At 36.8% G+C, this 18,664-nt stretch overlaps 1 protein-coding gene across 1 annotated transcript in view; it reads right to left on the bottom strand.

Moving 5' to 3' along the window:
- MCTP1 (multiple C2 and transmembrane domain containing 1) overlaps nucleotides 1-18,664 on the bottom strand; it is a gene marked incomplete at its 3' end in the record, with an annotated part of 232,985 nt that overhangs the window by 39,396 nt on the left and 174,925 nt on the right. The gene's annotated exons all lie outside the window — the stretch shown is intronic.

Below are 18,664 nucleotides of genomic sequence, written 5' to 3' on the forward strand. Positions count from 1 at the left end.
CAGAGTGCTTTCATGGCACGCTCTGTTGCGTTTGACTTCTGCTCATCACATTGCTCAGGCCAGCTGCTCTCTACTGAGACATCAGTAAGCATCAGAGCACCACATGCATTTGTGCTAAGGACAAAGGGAAAGAAGACCATAGGAATGTGAATCGAACCTTAATACTGACAGTGCTCATTAGTTAAAAAGGGTATCTTACAGTATAGATGTGCAGCTCCCAAACTTAACATGAACTGCCTGTATCCAACATGTTAAATCTCAAGGTTCAATAAGATGAGCCTCAAAATCTACAACTCGAACTACAACTTCTGGAAGACAGTGGATAAATTAAAATATCTCAATTAGATTTACCAAGCTATTGTTTGTGAAACTGTCCCTAACCACCAGACACCTAAATATATGCAGGATGCAGGGCCTTAGATGTACAACTTCCACATTCTGGAAAAGGGATGGTTTCCAGTTGGTCACGAACAACTAGCAAAAATCTGCAAAAGTCTGTCAGAAACAAGGGAATCAGTGTTTGGGTAATGCCTAAGCAATACATTTCCTACCCATTGTACAAAATTGTTACCACAGCAAGCATTCAGATGACTATTGTTTTGTATTTACTGCATCTCTAAAGACTAAAAGCCGCCAGGGGGAAACACTAGTCATTCTACTTTAGTACAGCATATTAAGTCCATCAGAATCTGAAGCAAACAGAATTGCCCAAAATGAGGTAGAAATTAAACACTGACCTCCTGTGCTCACATTTGGGAGCACCACTGTATAGTTGCCTTTCACTTTCAACTCCTTATTTATGTAGTTCCTCACAACGTTTGACATTTCCTAAGAAAAACTGTTCCTTTACCATACATGGTCTGAGAAATATATGGGCAATGGAATGAATGATGCCTCACCATTTGGTCAGTTACAGACAGCAACTAGAGAAAAAGGTGGAGCTTGCTATGGGTAACCAGGATGATACTGGACTTCTTTCCCAGTGAAAGGTAAAACTAAACAGAACTTATTACTGGAAGGTACACTTGATCTTCCCAGTACAAGAGAGAAAAATGTAAGATTTACATTTCATCTCAGAATAAAATGACTGCTCCAGTTTGCAAGCAGAATGATGAGTCGTAACATTGAACTGTTGTTGAATGCTCTTTTTGCAGAGGCAGGAACAAACTGGAAGGGTACATCCATTTAAGAAAACCAAAACCAGAGCAGCACTTCCATGCCACTTTAAAATAGTGTTATACTAAAACCAGAGAATTAAGATCACAAGAACTGTTTGCAATTCTCTTTAATTCTCTTGAATCTTTACATCAGTACACTATAATTTCAGGCACCATCCTTCCAACACAGCTGAACAAGAAACCCTTTCCTTGCCAGGAATTAAACACAGAAATGAATGAAATACACGTAACAGCAGTAATGGAGCCATAGTCCCTGCAGTGTCAAAAAGCTAGAAAACAGTGTATTCTAGATCCCATCAACAGCAATTCAAGCTGAATATATGTGTCAGTAAAACATCCTTCTTTCCCTCCTTAAAAAAGGAAGTTTTCAGCACTCTACCCCAGTCTCTGCAACAAAATATCTGAAACTTGATCTAAAAATGGTGTACACAAGTGGAGCCCAACAAAGTAAAAGTCTTGATGTAAAAAAGCCTAATGAGAACAGAAGCTGGCCTCACATTTTTCAGATCATGCAATGAAATAATACGCATAATCCCCTAAAACAATACTTCAATAATGTTTATCTGTGTCAGATTTCAAAGGGAAAAACACATTAAAAGCAGGACCACAGTACTCAGTGTATGCTTCGTGAAAGCTTGTGATTGTATTCCAGGTTTTTCCTTCGAAAATTTGATCTTGTTTCTTGACAGTGACAAATCACTGGTCCTTTGCTCAATGGACCTTCCTGATAATAGAAAATATTTTTCCCCAAGATAAGGAATATTTCAGGTAAACACATTCACATGGACAGGGTCTGCCCTTTACTGAAAAAAAAAATTGTTTTTTGTTTTAATGACTTGAATGTCATAATAAGACAGAACATCTTAATACTCATTACTATGAAAGCTTCAAACAACTTCAAACATTAAAAACACCCATCCTTCTTAAGATATTGTTAATATCTGTGATACAGAAGTTTTACATTGCTGTAATACCTTATGCAAAATGTGAGCAAAGTGGTTTTCATATTCTGAAAAATTCTGAAAGAACTGTTAGTGGACTTCAAAAGAGCAAAAAACAGAAAAAAGGTGGAAAAAACCCAATTGCACTACAGCAGCTATAGAGTAAGTTTATTACAAAATACTATTTTCTCACTTGAGATTTTCTTTTAAGTTTAGAGGAATCTACAATAGTGGCAAGTAACTATATTTCTCTATAACCTTTCTTCCACAGACCTCAGAAGATTTTTACCTTCTTCTATCTAACTATGGAAACTTAGACAAGATAACTTACAGCATATCCTCCAGACAAGCAGTTAAATGGTTTCCTGTCATGTTTAGTGTGGTCTTGTATTTGCTACACTCCGAGAAAAGAAATACGGAGAATGTAATATAGAGAAACAGTGCCAGCCGTGTCTGTAGACTGTTTTCTCTTGCTACACAAACTGATACTTACGTGTGACCTTGCATATAAAATATCTAATGTGAAAAAAAACCAAAATGCTGGGGAACGATGCAATGGGAGATTAAAAAAGCAGGATGTTTCTAAAAAATGTGTTGATGGAGAAGTTTCTTCCCCTCGTGCCATTGCTTTGTCCACCTCCTCCCTAGGACCCACTCCTGCCTGAAAGCACCCAGCAGTGAAGAGCTCCTCCTCCTCCTGGGCTTCCTGCTTCACTGAGGGACCCCCATGCTGGAAAATGACTCCCCTGTCTCATCAGTTAAATATGAAGATTTGCTGCAAACACCTTTCTAACCTGGTTACTGCACGACAAATTCACTCAAGGCATTTAAAAAAAAAAAAAAAAAGCTTTTTTTTTTTTGTTAACCATGCTGCACATTCCCATGCAAAATAACCAATTAAAAATACTCTCATGCTATTTTTTTTAATGCTAGGGTTTCTTCAACAATTTGAAAGATGAGGAGATTCATATTTTGGAAAAAAAAGCAGACAAGAGTGACTGTGTGTGTGTGTGTGAGTGTCATCTCAGCCTGTGCCTCTTTACGACAGAAGTGTCTCCTGTTCTGGAGAGGAAAGGAGAGGCTGTGCTCACAGTCCTGATGTGTCCTTTTCGGTGATGCAGTGAGAGGCTGTTTTCCCAGCCACCTGCACCACACCTCACGTGTCAAAATGCACTAATATTCAGACAATACGATTCAAAAACAATATGACTCAAAAAACTTTACATATTCTCTACTTATTCACACACAGACAAAACAACGACCATGTATATTAACAGGAGCTTTGTAAGCTTTTTTTCTTTTTTTGTCTTTAAACACAGCTTACTGAATCTCTGTAAAATTAAAAAATATCTTAGCACGACGGAGTAAATATCAACAGTTACATTCATTAACAGTGGCCACAGCTTACGGTGGTGACCAGAAATTCTTCGGCATGACCTCTTACAAGGAAAATGATAAACCTAGAAACATTCTGCATTAAGTGACAAGAAAGTAACTCCAAAGGAGAATGAACTATCATTTTAAGAGATGGCTGCTATTGCTGAGTTCTGGAAATGGAAGCAGTGATACTACGCAGCACATATTGAAGGGGAAAAAAAATGTTAAACTCTGAAGATAATTTGCAGAACAATTTTCTATGTGAACAACCCTGGCTTTAAAAGTTATGCTTGTATTACATCGGGTTTTTTTTTTTTTGCCACCGTTTGTTTCTGAAGTTGCAAGAGCAGGAATAGTAGCATGGGTATGTGGTCACCTCCCCACAGCAGGGATGGAAGGAGGCTGGGAAGGGCTGCTCCCACATGCTGACACGGTGCAGCTCTATCATGCCAGAGACCTGCATTGAGCAGGCCCACGGCAAGGGGATGAATGGCAGTGCCCTGGAGCTTGCTTGCAGCCTTGGAGCTTTCCTTGCTAATGTGCTAAAAGAGATTGTGTCCAGTATTTTGCAGAACAGAGGAGAAAATTTTAAAAATGTATTAATACCTGATGGACAGTATGTTAAATAATTACGAGGATGTTGTGTAAGACTCCTAAGCAGAGTGCCTGCCTGCCTTACCTCTTCTAGTCCCACGGAAAAAATAGGATCCATATGAAGAGAGAAGTGAATCACAAGGCCAAACAACTTAATGCGTAATCTTTAGGCTACTGTTTTAAGATCGCAGATTGTCATCAAAGTCTGGAAATTATGCAAATAAAACTAGCTACATTTAGAGGTCTGCACAACCAAAGACTTCCCGACCTAAATAGTGTCTCGGAAACGGCAGTCTTTTCTTCTGCGATGCAAGGGTGCTACCTACAGGTGTCAGTGGAGAATGGCATTCAGGGAAGAGAGCTAAAAAGAATGCCCACTTCTATTGAGAAAATAGCATAGAGCTGGCATTATCACTAAATTAAATTCCTCTTCATTTCAGGCTAGAGAAAACATGTTCTACTGAAACTTCTTTGGATTCGTACAACCAAAGATTTTCAGTAAACCCAATTTAATCCTAAATCTAATGGTGCTGCTGATATTTTTCTATCTCTATTTAAATAATTTCTACTGTAGGCTTTTTTTTTTTTAATTTTTTTAATCCACTGAAGTTACATAAAACCTAAACCCGACTGAGACACATTTTAGACAAACATTTTTGACGAGCAATTTTGGCTGTAACTATCCAAAATCAAGATTCAGTGCTTAGTCTTACAAATACATTAGGTTGGTTGGCAGTATTTGCACTGTATTGAATATACTACTGCTATATATCTCTTGTGAGTCAGTGCTTTATTCAGTGCAGCGCAACTACATTGAGAATTAATTACAATCTTATAAATGCAGTATTTCCAATATTTTCAACATAATGAAGAGATGCGTGGGAAACTTCGTTAATCTAAGTGTATGCTTTTTCTTCCCTGCTTCTTTTGCATGTTCTTCTTCCATATGTAGGTCAAATAAAGCAAATACCTTAACACACAGATGCAAATTTACTCCTGGGACAGCAACACTGATAGGAATCAAAATGAAGGATATATATTTAATTGCACAGCTTTTTAAATGTTCAGGACAAGAGCCCAGCAATGTGTGTCGTACTCTACAGATGCCACTGCTGTACTTATCCAATTGATAAATACAACGGTAGTAGCAGCAGCGTTGTCTTATGCTCGTGTTCAGCTGAGAATCCAGCAACTGTGCAACTCAAAAGTACGCCCTGGTTTTTAACAAAATATCATATCCTTTCTGCCTCTCTTTCTTCCCTTCCATTCCTCCCCCTCTCCCCCACATTTTGGGGGACCATTTTCCCAAATGGTATAAAAGCATTTTATATTACATAATACAGTAATAACTGAGGATATTTTTCCTTCTAGATACAGAATTCAGCACTTCTGTACTTGAAGTCTGTATTTTTATATCCTCAGTGACAAAAGAACATCACTAAGCCAGAAGTACAATTGGATTTATTTTAATATCCCTGCAACGCAATGAAAGGGGTTATTTTAAAATCATGTGGGTTTTGCACCCACTTTTCCAAATCCTGAATGCTTTTCTGGGACTAAACATGAAGATAGTTTCTACTGTCTTCAATACTTACAACATACGAGACAAATAATCTGAAGAGCGGAAGAATTGCTCTGTTTTACAGCTCCAGCTGAACAGAACACCTTAAGTATGCCTCTGAAATACTTAGGATTGATTACTAAGCACTCACACCTCAGTAAGAAAATGTATTAGAAAAAAAGAAGAGACATATAAAATGAGCTTTCACTTAAAAAAAAAAAAAACAAACATAATCTCAGAGAAGAAAACAACAGTGCTGATCTGAGCTACAGTATGATACGTACAGCACTTCTCAGCTGTACATAGCACCATTCTGTGATTCAATGATTCCATTCTTAGGCAGCTAAAATTCAACTTAGAAGAAAAAAATACTGATCCTGCTAATATTGTTACTGATTTGAAGTTCAAAACATTTTGCAAAATACTAAATTTCTGATGATTTTCAGATGAAAGTTTGAGGACAGCTTTACCAAAAACTACCAGCTACTTTATCCTCATTTGAATACATTGGGAAAACCTTGTTTATGTTATTCTAATGACACGTATATTAAACGTATATTAAAATAATTATTATATGTATATTAAAATAATTACATCAGAATTAAACGAGTACTATTCTATTTCAATTAAGAGGATAATCCTGAATCATTTTTTAATAGAAATGTCTCAGTATGATTAAACTGTTCAGAGAAGATTTTAATGAACATTGAAGACAGAACTACATAAGCTGTAATAGTATATTCATAACAAATTTGCTCTGAAATTAATATTTAATTTACTTAAAAATACTTTATGCCTCCTATATTGTTATCTGTAAATTACTTTAAGTTGCCTTTCCCACTGATTGAGCATATTCATATTTTATTCTGTTCTCCCAATTTTTAATTGCATCAGAAAGCTCTGTGAGCACAGTTAGTGGTAATGTTCATGGGCTGCAGGAGAAAAATGTAATAAAGGGGAAAGTTCCTACTAGTTGTCTCATTAGGCTAACTAAATTTTGTATCGTAAGTCCATATCTTTTTATTTATTGTTTTTCTGGGGCACACTATTGTATTAAAACATGTAATGTCATTTTTGTTGCCCTTTATTGTTTTACACAAAAATACGTGTTTTATTTCCTTATTGGATTTTCTTAATTCACACCCAGTATTGTATTTCTCAAAAAAATGAGGTGACAGATGACTGAAACACCCTTCCTCATCCTCCTGCCTCTATTTTATGGCTAAAGGAAAGCAATTGCTTTTTGGTCACAGAAGAAATATTTCTGAAAAGGAAAAATCAAAATGAATCAGCCACATACAAATATCACTCTTAATTTTGCTGTATATGTGTGCAATGTCTTTCTAACTTTTAAAGCTTGACCTCTATAACAAAAATCATAATAGTCTTCTAATGCAAAGTAACTCTGGTTAAGAATTTGTATATGGCTCCAGTACTTAATTTATGCTTTAACATTCATTTTTCTTCAAGTCATAATATTATGTAGCATAAAATTTTGTCCAGGAAAACTGCTAGTATTTTTTTTTCCTTGTACTCTTCCCTGAAATGTTTAAAAAGTTCTTCTGAACACCAATCAAAACTTGAAACATAAAATAAAAACATTTTCTTTATGAAAGCTCAATGACCTTTGACATCATTCACTATTTAGAAACCCATGAAAGAATAGATAACAAATATATGACTCACAAATTATCAATTATGAAAAATAATCTGGGTAGGATGCTACACTAATGCAAAAAGATGGATTACTTGTCATAAACCAATAAAGCTTTTGTTTGCGAATCCAATATTTCATTTCTTTCCTTTCTGTTGGAAAACTTAAAATGATTTTTAAACTGCATTAACTTAAAAAAATGCAACTATCATAAAGGTGAACATTGAAAACGCCCCTAGAAACAATCTGTCATTTTTTAACCAATGTATATTTTATTTTCAACAATCAGTTCTAAACATCAAAAGCCAGCAGAGACTAGATCCATCACAGAACAACCAGGTAGTCCTGTACTTCAGGGTTGTATGGGGGGTATTGGTTCAAACATCCAAGCCTTAAAGTGGTCTCACAGAAGTGCCATATTTATCTCTGCCAGGCAGACAACAGAATTTAATTAGTCCGTAACTATGTTTTAGAGCACAGACTGTTTTGAAGCATTCCTCTTGCATTAAAATTCTTCAGCTTCTGGGGTTTGCATTACTTTCTGTATCTTGGGGGAGCAGGAAAGGAAACACATAGGCTTTTTTAATCAGGGAAGTTAGAGAAAAAGGGGGGTGTCCAGGGAAAATAAAATAAACACCAGCCTGAGAGTACGACAATGCCTTGTCATCAGTTGTCGTGGGGCTACCTGTGACACATCCTGACTGGGGATGCAGCAAAGAATTCATTACAATCTTTGACTGGAAAATTGCAGGACTACTCAAATCAGGAAATAAATCAAGAGGAGCTTTATCTCCACCCAGAAATCACAAACTCCCTGCACAGCCTGCTCAGCCCTTTGCCTCCTCTGAAAATTGTGAAGCCAGCGTGTGTGGCACAATTTCAAGAAAAAAACACCAGCAGAAATGCAGCTGCTGTGTGCATGTATAAGAATAACCAATATGACTCTTAGTTCCAGCTTAATTTGTGACTATCCTCTCACAGTTTGCTTCGTCTGTGCCAGAATTTACAGTCATCTTTGACTGCCTAAATTCAGGCTGGTCAAGTCACAACTCCTGATTTAAACACAATCATCTAGAGTTCCTAACTGTCTTGCACTGTGAGAAATAGTTGAATAATTTAATTACAATTATTTAATTTAAATTAGGCATATTAGAGATTCTAAGCAAAGGAGCAGAAGGGCGAATGCAGTGATCCGGAGGCAATGAAGCATACTAACCAGAGATTCCCAGGTTCAGATCCCGGGGTCAGACATTCACTGCCTGCTCTCAGCCTGGGTTGGGAGTGTGCCTGGAGGTGGCTTTCCCTGCTTTTGGGAGCAGGGCTGTACGTCGGGGGGATTAACTACGTTGTCACTCACTAATGACAGCTGCCAGCTGATTAGAAACCACATTAAGTTCTTAACTTTAACTTTGCTAATCAGTAAGATCAAGCTCCTGGAACTGGATTGAATTTTTTTTCTATTAAAAAAGGGGAAAAAAAGAGAAAAAGGAAGAATGTGAAGCAAACAGTTTGCACGTTTACCACTTAATCAGGGCGTAAAGCATTGAGTAAGTGCACAACCGCGAAAGTAAGGCTGCTGGAATAAAGCACTCTGGCTGATGTGCAACAGCTTCACTAGCACTGTTTGGAAGGGTTGAGTGCTCCTCAGGACAAAGATTTAAAACAATTAGTAGTATTACTTCCTATCAAAGGTTGATCATCAAGAATGAACCAATAAAAGAGACATTTTATGTAAGTATTGTGACATCACATTTTCAAGAAAGCAGAGCTTGAGAATAAGAATGTTATGCTGCATTTACTGAAAGAAAGGGAAAAAAATAACGGATCTTGCAACACAAAAAAACCCACAAAACCCCATGGCAACTTGAGTAGTCTAAACTGCAGTCATTCACCAAGAAGGCTGTTGGTCAAGGCAAAGTAAGTGCCTTCAATTTCAGGAACTTGCAATTTTGCTGAATTCACCACATAAACAGAAACCTCGCTTTTTCAATTGTGCTTTTAAAGTAAGGACTAAACCTGTCTAATGCAAAGGTTGTGATGATTTTTTCTCCTTTATAACCCACGGCTCCTGAGGAGGCTGCTTTCGGAAACATAAGGGTTACATGTCCCTTTCATGGCTTTAACAAACCCTTACTTCTGCCTGGCATTCTATACCACGTAGATCCTGTTTGCACCCATTCAGTACTAAATTACAGATAAAGTTACAGCAAATTTGTTTTCTCAGAAAAGCAGTGAGGCCTAATATCCCTAGAGTAACAACAGCCTTGTCTTTCATTCAGAAGAGGAGCGGGCATAATTTTCTCCCGGACACAAACGATTCCTGCAGTGACAATGGGCCCGTTCTTGCAGCACTGAATGGGACACGGCTCAGCTTGCGGGCGCTCAGGTAGTGTGGCGGGAGGGCACCCGGGTAGATAACTTCAGGGGGCTGCAGCTCTCAACGCATCGATAGCTTCCAGAGCTGTATCTCGTTCATAGCGACATAACCCAGATGCCCCACAAAACTGGGCGCAGCTGGGGACAAAGCAACAACGTCTGGAAAGGTTAAGGGACTGACCTGCACCCAGGCTAGTTCCTGTACATGAAAAGAACACCTAGATACTGGTGACTACTGGTGTACTTCAGTTGCTTTCCAAATGCTTTAGATAACAGACTGTGGCAGATAAATCATTTTTAATGTGTTTCACTGAAGATGCACTAGCAAATAATAATAACCAACAAAAAAACCCCAACACTGCTCAGATTGCATGTTGTAACGCTAAGAATGCAGTGACATAATAAAAAAAAACAAAGCTCAAACAAGCTCAAAAGAGATTTCATTAGTTGCCTGATCTTCGAGATAAATTCCTCCAAAATATTTACGTTTACTTGTTGCAAAATTATGATACTCTTTCTAAAATATGAAAATCAAGCACAGTTAGGGAACAGGCGTTGAATGTTCTTAATATGGCCTTATGCTGTTAACCATTATCTTGGGAAAATTAAATTGTGTTTTATATACTAATACTGTGACATTTTTATTAACTCATAATCCTTCTGCTAACAGTGGTGCTTTTAGCAAGTAATAATTAAGATGGTGGCAAATATTAAAAATATCTGCCTTTAACTCCTTCAGTCATGTCAAAGGATTACAGCATCTGCTAGCACTCGTGGTACTTGAAGGAAAAGGCCAAAATAATGTTGTGCAAACAAATACAACTGTTCTTTCTCCATTTTCTTAAAACTTTAATAGTCATTAAAAGTAGCCTTTACAATCCTGATTACCTATCTTCAAAGGAATTCACTGCTTTTGATCATTAAAAATACATTTCTCCTGGAAATTGAAGAACTTAGTATATGAAAGTAGGCTTTCAAATTTGTACACCTGCGCCATCTGGTCTACAATAAAGAAGAGATTTTCCCTCTGTCTTAAAAATGAGCATCAGAAAGAAAGAGACCTCATGAGAGGCAGAGAAAGAACAGAAATATTATACAAGCTGACTTTATTAAAATGAGAATAGTTCAGAAAAGAGCATTTCAAACCAAACAGATACCACACATTCATATATTCAAAGAATAAGAAATAAAAGTAAACAGCAAAATCTCCTGCATTACTACTGCCCTGGCTACTATTAAAGCAGAGATTTACCTCCAGCTTAATATGTTTATCTCTCAAGTTATATTTAGCAGAGACATACCTAGGGTATAGAATCACAGATATGCATAAATATTAGCTTGCCTTGCTTTTTTTTTTTTTTTAATCATAGCTCTCCCAGGCATCCAGTGCCACTTCTTTTAACAATGAATGCAGAATATATGTTCAGTATAACAAACCAGAATTAATTTTACTCCTTTTTGAGCACAATTCCTTGCTACCTTTCTATTTTTCCTTAATAGGGTTAGGAAGTGTCTGTCTGTATTCATTAGTGAGCAGTGTCTACTTACAGAGGCTAGTCAATTAGAACTGGAATACAGGCTCATCTAATCACAGCTACTATACGGCTGTGGAAAGAAAATCATGTCTCCTATTCACTTGGTGCTGTACACTAATTGCCCAAGAAGTTCCCATTGCATAATATCAGTTTTAAAAGACAACCCTTCAGTGTCAGTAATAGCTATGAGAGCAGTAGTCAATGTCAAATAAACAAGACTAGATTATGACAATCGTTTTTTGCTTTTGCATATCAGTGGCTTTTTTTTTTTTTTTTTTTTTTTTAACCGTACTCGTTTCTTCAGAAACGAAAACAGAAAGCGGTTGCTATATTTCATCACAGAATCACAGAATGGCTTTAGCCTATCCTCAAAGCCTATCCAGTTTCAGTTCCAGGCCGTGGGTAGGGCTGCCACCCACCAGATCAGAACATACTCATCTCCAGCCTCCACCTCACAACCTTCTGGTTGTGACAATCCAACCAATTCCTCATCACTGAAAAGTAAACCCTTAAAATCTCTATATGCTGGAACCAGTGTATAAAAATAACATGCTAGGCAGGCCATAACTAACACCCAACCTTTGCCAATGGTTAAGGCTGCTAAGGTTAAGCAGGACTTTCTTTACAACTTTGCAACCATTAGTCTGGCCTTAAATTAAGAAATTTAAGCAAATATTGAAGTAAATATTAAGTATAAGGGCTTTCTTCAAAGCAGGGATTTACTACTAGCTCTTCAAGTTCAGAGAACACCTGCACAGAAACAAAGATTGACCTGAGTAAACTGTAAATAACGTGCTGTACACCTTAAGCCCAACTGAAAATAAAAATGAAAATTTCTAAACTTAAGTATTCTCCTGATACACCATTCTTCAGTGATTTGACCATTTCAAATTTCAATCTGTACACAGACACACACTGCCCAAAGCAAAGGATACTGTCTAGTACTACTGCTTTCATCCATTCTACTGAAGTTTCTCTAACTGAGAAAACAGGGAGTTTTTCCATGTTAGTCATAATTGTCCAAGTGTTTCATAGGACTTTTCTACATGTATCGTACAGGAGTTCAAGTAAAAATGAAGCTTCTTGGATGGGAAGGACACCTTACAGTGAGGAGAAAGGCAGAGTGACTGCAAAAAAGGGAACAGCAGAAAAATGTGTGCCACTTTCAGCTTAGAAGGAGCTAGGAGGAGCTGAGCAGCATCACCTTGAGACATCAACCTTCAGGCCTGAAGCACAGAGGTTTTGGAAATGATGGCTCTCAGGCAACTGCTGTTACAACAGCCTCTCACTGTCCCAAGGGGAACAGATCAATCTCCATGCCAGTGCTGGATACCCCATGTCACATGTACCTACACCTCCCTTATTCTACTATGGGAAGCACATAACAGCACTCTTTTTTCAAAATGTAGGATAAAGCTGTGAGTGGCAGACTGCCCCATTTCAGGAATATGCTGTAAAGCCTCCTGGGTAATTTTTATAATTGTTACTTAAGGGTATATTTCTTTTGAGGCTTTATTTGCAACACCAATAAGACCAATTACTGTTAGTCTTTCAGCAGGCACAGTGCTAGTAGAAGCAAGGTATTTATGTTCTGATTAATGTTCTTTATTTCATTTTTTGCATGGATTTCAGTTTGTGCAATCAAAATCAAAACAATAAAATTGCATGCTGAAGAACGAAAACAGGACAAACATCTTAATTATGTATATTTGAAACACTATGAAGTGTTTTCTCTCCAGTAAAACTGAGCACACTGAAAATATCTTTCTTGCTCTTGATTCTTCCACCAAAAGACAGACGTTTGTACCCACCATCTTCATGACTACTAAACAAAGGAACTTCAGCTTCCCATAAGGAAGAAACTGGTCACTTCATTTTTGAACAAGTTGTTTTTCTATCCCTACTGCATGCTGGTTTCAGAAGCTTTTAAAACACTGCTTTTCTGTTCCATTTCCCTCATTTGAACTTCTCTTGCTATATCACATCTAGTTTCTACCTTTTTTGTTATACTTAAACCATTCATAAAGTACTAGATTGTATTATTTTAATTCTTACAAGGTCCAGGCAAGTAACTACAGTTCTTTCATTTTAAGCAAAAATAAAAATTCCTAAAATAAAAATTTATTTTCATTCAGGAGAATGCTGAACACTCAAGAAGAAGGAGACAACAAGAGCACATGATAACTGCTTGCAGTGGAACTCCTATATGGTCATGCCGCCATGCGGTGAGAAGCAACCATCCTACAACTCACTCTTCCAGCAACATTAAGCAACTGAAGCCTCAAGGGGTTGTCACCTCACTTGTCTTCAGCAGTTGGAGGCAATGGAGGCTACACACAACAAAATTCCAGACTGGCTGATGTTGGCAGGACCTCTGGGTGTATCTAGCCCAACTCCTGATCCAGCAGACACCCAGAGAGGGGTGCCCAGCACCATGTCCAGTGTCTTGTGGAGACTTTCTGGGTCCCAATGCAAGCGCTTTATCAATCACTGGCACTATGACATGATGCATTATTTTCATATGCATGGCATTAAGATAAAGTTAAAATTCCCAAATCCATCTGTAAAAAAATTATACTAGTCTTTCCCAATATTGTCTGCGTATTGTTAACAGCACATCACTATATTGATACCTACAATTTCTTATTTAGCATTAATTTTAGCAAATTTCATGGTGCACTCAATTTCTCCTGTTTTTGATTTTGAAAAAACTCTCCTAGTTGCTCATGAAAGCAACATCATTTCAAGGTATTGCTATATGGAACTTACTCTAGACCCAAGATTACAAATCACATAACTTGGCTAGCTAGTTTTTTGAATCATAGAATTGTAGAATTGCAAGGTTGGAAATGACCTGCAAGATCATCTAGCCCAACCATCCTCCCACTTCTGCTTACTTTACTGCCTGGTGAAGAAATTGAGGCATAATTTAAAGTCTTTTTGGATAACAACTAAATGTAGGATGGCAACCACTTTTCTTAATTTCTATAATTTTTTATCTAATTTTAGTGAATTGGGCTTTAACAGCATTTTAAAAGTTTTGATAAGCAAATAGTTTACAGCACAGTTGTCAGTCTTCTAAGAAGTGAGACAAGTAAAATGAGTGGGAAGAATACTCTGGTAGTTAAGGCAAGGTCCAGTAGGGATACCGGTGCCTTCATCTGCTGTGTGTTTCCTGTCTGAGAAACAATAAAGGCTCTTCACCTCAACTGTGCATGCAGAATGATGGAAGTATTTCTACACAATATAAAGGAATTTTTGAAATGAAACACTTCAAAATTATGCAAAACTCAGTATGGAAGCTAGATAATATCCATGACAGATATGCAGATGAAACAAATAGCTGTGAGTTCAATTCAAGTACCTAGAGGTAGAGATAGTACCATTTACAATGTTCTGGGGTGGGTATCCCAGTCACTGGGAAGGTGACCACAGATGTGACACAGACCCTAAGAAAATTGCCCTGGAACAGCACCTGGATGGCATGCAGCACACATGATGTTATCTACAATGGCACCAAGTCTGCACTCACACAATGAATCATGCTACCAAACAGGTTCAGCAAATATGAATTCACTCTTTGAAGGAGGTAAAATGAAAGTAAACATCAAAAAGAAATACTAGAGGAAGTTATTAAACACACAAACATTCCCAGTCCTTCCATGCATCAGACTTGCAAGTACACAATATGCCAAACACATCACACCTCAGAAGTCATCACAATGCTGGAGTAGGCATGCATTGATGATAGCAAGTTTTTCCACATCAGCATCTCTCCTCAACTGCTACAGTTAAGCACGCTAGGATTTGTAATGGCTGCTGGTGATGAAGTGTTCAGTGGTTATATACACCAAGATGTGGTGTATATATACGTTTCTGTCCTATCCTACTGCCCAAAGCCTGGCATACAGCCCTTTTTTGCTTTTTATTACAAAGTGTTGAAGAAAAGTCAACTTCTGCTATGTATTTGCAGCAGTCTCACACAGTTCTGCTGGTCTACTGAAAACCAGGAAAGGCAAACAGGATTTAGATAGCTCTTCTTTCTGTCTGGCTTTTCTTCTGGAAAAACAGAATGACAACAGTCTGGTATATCTCATTCTCTTTCCTGTTCATGGGGATAAATAGCTGAAAACTCCTGTATGTGTGCCTTGCATCAAAAATAAATCTTGTATCTGTGTGCTTATATTCTTGAAGTCTATCGTTTGGGTGCAAGCAGTTTTGACACCAACAAGAATTTTGGAAAGGCTTCTTAGGACAAAAAAGTTTTCATTTTTCTTTTTTTTTTTTTTTCCTTCACAACTATCTTACCAGCATTCTATCCAATTTCAAATTACAGGCAACAGGTGGCAAACTGGCAAAGACAACCCATTCTACCAGGTTTAGTAAAGATCAGATTGACAGTATTTATATGCTAGATCCTCAAAAATGGTATTCACAAAAACAAAATCTTATTAATGTTGTTAGATATATCATAACTTTCTCATAAAATTACAGTGTTTTTTTTTTTTTTTTTTAATGTTTAACACTTAAACACATTTCTACCCTTAATGGTATGATAATTTTTTTTTTCTTCAGCTTTTAGTGAAATTCACTTCTGAAATACATGATAGAGAGTATTTCCCTGTTCAATAGGAAAAAGCTACTAAAGTTGACTAAATTATCTCACAGTCTCATTTCCTGCCAGTTCTTTTTCAGTTGTTTTCTTCTTCATTTCCATTAACATATATGACACCACCACAACTAAGTGGTGCATGTGCAAGAGAACTAGCTCTTAATCAAAGGCTAGGGACTAATATGTCATTTCTGCACAAGAATTGTGTAACATTAGAAGACAAAGAGAAGGTGAGTTAGACCTGACAAATGACTCAGATGCAGGGTGCATCATTTTATCAATATTTCAGAGCTTAAGAAAGAAAATACCTTCTGTGTGCCTGCATACACATATAAAAAGATTCAGAGGAATAAGAATATGTTCACATAAAACTTTAATTTGAGGACATACTGAAAAGTCTGCGTGTGATCAGGCAAGGGTACTCTGCTTACAAATTGGAAAGGAAAGAAGTTTATTTTACGAGTAACAGTTATATGTTCAAGCAGGCAATTAAAGCGCTTTACAGAGGCCATTTTGGGATACCAAATAGTTTGAAGATTTAACATTCACTCATATTTCATATTCAATATTCTTCTAAGTAAAATATGTATCTCCTTTTAGCTACTCAGTTATGAATTGTACTTTAAAGGCAAGGGGACATTTTTGATAATGCACATCTTAAACTTTTCATTAAACTACCAAATTTAAATTCTACCTTTTTGTGCACTCTGACATTTTTGTCTGGCATTTTCATTAATTTTGCGACATACATAAATGTAGCTGAAATGTTAACTGATCAATACTTTGTCTCTCTCATGTAGCACTAGAGCGAAGCTCCCCAAGGACCACGCAGCAGTACAGAAATTAAATGTGTAAAATATCAAATGCTAATGTTAAACACAGCAGCACTTACTGTATAACGACTGAAAAGGCTAAAAGAATTCCAAATGGACAGATGGTAGCACAAATTATCTACAATCACATTTAAAGATTAAAGTTTGTCCCGTAAAATAATTCATTGACTCATGTTGAAGTGTGTCCTTTTACTGATAGCACAGTTGTCCAATTATTTTTGTGCTCATTACGGTGAGAAATGACAGTACTGGAAAAAGAAGAGTACACACTTTTTTCCCCCTACGTTGCATGCACTGACATCTGCAAATGTCTGGCCAAGAAACTGATGGAAATTAGGCCCAATTTAGTGGACATTTCTGTGCCCACAGTAGATTAATCTAAAGAAAAACACACAACTTTTGCATATTCTCATACAGTTTTTCTGCCTTTAACATAGTGTATTAATTATTAAGGACAAAAATAAACTTCCAAATTAATCTAGAAATTTATTTTAAAGTGAATTTACGGCAAGGGCTCTCTGCATGCATTCTGCTCTTTTGTAATGTATTTAGGTACTTCAGAAGTGTTAAGTTCAAACTGGTAACACATTCTGTTATTTAATATAACATCTGGTAGTTCAAACCCAAAGTCACGTAAGTGTAGTTAGATCAGCCTATGTCTCACAAGCTATTTGTAAATTTGAATATCTGAATAAAAAATAAGTCCATGACAATAATATGTCACAATAATTTCAGCAACAAAAATTAAAAAATTACATCTAGATGGCAATTATTCTTCTCCTGTGAATTACTGAGGCACAAGGGGAAAAAAAGGAGAGGAGGAAGAAAAGAGAAAAAAAAGAGAAAAAAAAGTCATTCAGGCAAAATCCCCTGCGAAAGCAATGAAGTAAAACAAAAACAGACAAAATACTGTCTGAGATGGGAAATATATAATCCAGAATGTTGAAAACTTCTATGTGTAGCATGTGAAACACCAGTTATTGAGCTGGTAGGTTTGGATAGCACTAAGGAAGAATGAGCGAAGAGCAACATGATAAAACACTAATTTAAATTTTGAGTAATATAAGTTCTACAGTGTAAGTAACAGCATTCAGCACTTTTCAGTCTCTTCTACTAACACTGTGACTCTCCAAGAAGAACGATTTAAAAAAAAAAACAACTGGTGAACACTTCAGCATGCAAATAGCATAAAGCAGATAACTGCAATTTATTATAAAGTCATCATATTAATCCAGGCTTTCCAAGTGTAATCCTGATTTCCAGGGCTTTTATTAATCATAATTAAACCATTATACTTATGAAAACTGAGCTAGTAAAGCAGAGCTTCTTCATATATTGTCTTCTTTAAGAAAGGCCCCATTGGAAAGCAAAGAGATGGGTATGGAAAGCAAAGAGATCAGGTATGAAGAAAGGGTATCTAACTCTGGAAAATCCAAGGTCTGAAAAGTCAACCCTCGCATACTTCGCTCATGAAATGACTGCAAGTTTGTACTGGGATATCTATCAGCATGTGTCTTCAAATTCAACAAGAAGGAAGAAACAGCTAGTTTAAAAGTTTAATTTTAACACATTATTTATCTGTCTTCAGGGCTGGAAACTTGAAAAATGGCCTATTTCTCATCTTCTTTCTGGAGATTTCAGTGTGACATTTCACTGTGACATGCTCTAACCTCTGGGAGACAACTTCAAGAGGAGACACAATGTGTATAATAGCAAAGAGATGAAAATGATACATAACAGTATAGCTTTTTAATAGAATCTATTGAATTCCAGTTTAATCTGTGTGCAAGCACAACTCAGCATTACATGTGCAAGTGAACCACTCCAAAGATGGATCATGAGATTCCTTATGGACCAATCATAACTATGAATCTCCAGAAAACAACTCAGTTCAAACTTCACAATCATGATGAAAGTTCATGTAGATTTGACTCAGCTAATAAAAAGCATTCTGAGTATATTTTGTTCTACAGTAGGATGATGTGATCCTTGGACAAAATACC

The sequence above is a fragment of the Tetrao urogallus genome (assembly GCF_951394365.1).
Source record: "Tetrao urogallus genome assembly, chromosome: Z".
NCBI classification, from domain to species: Eukaryota; Metazoa; Chordata; class Aves; order Galliformes; family Phasianidae; genus Tetrao; species Tetrao urogallus.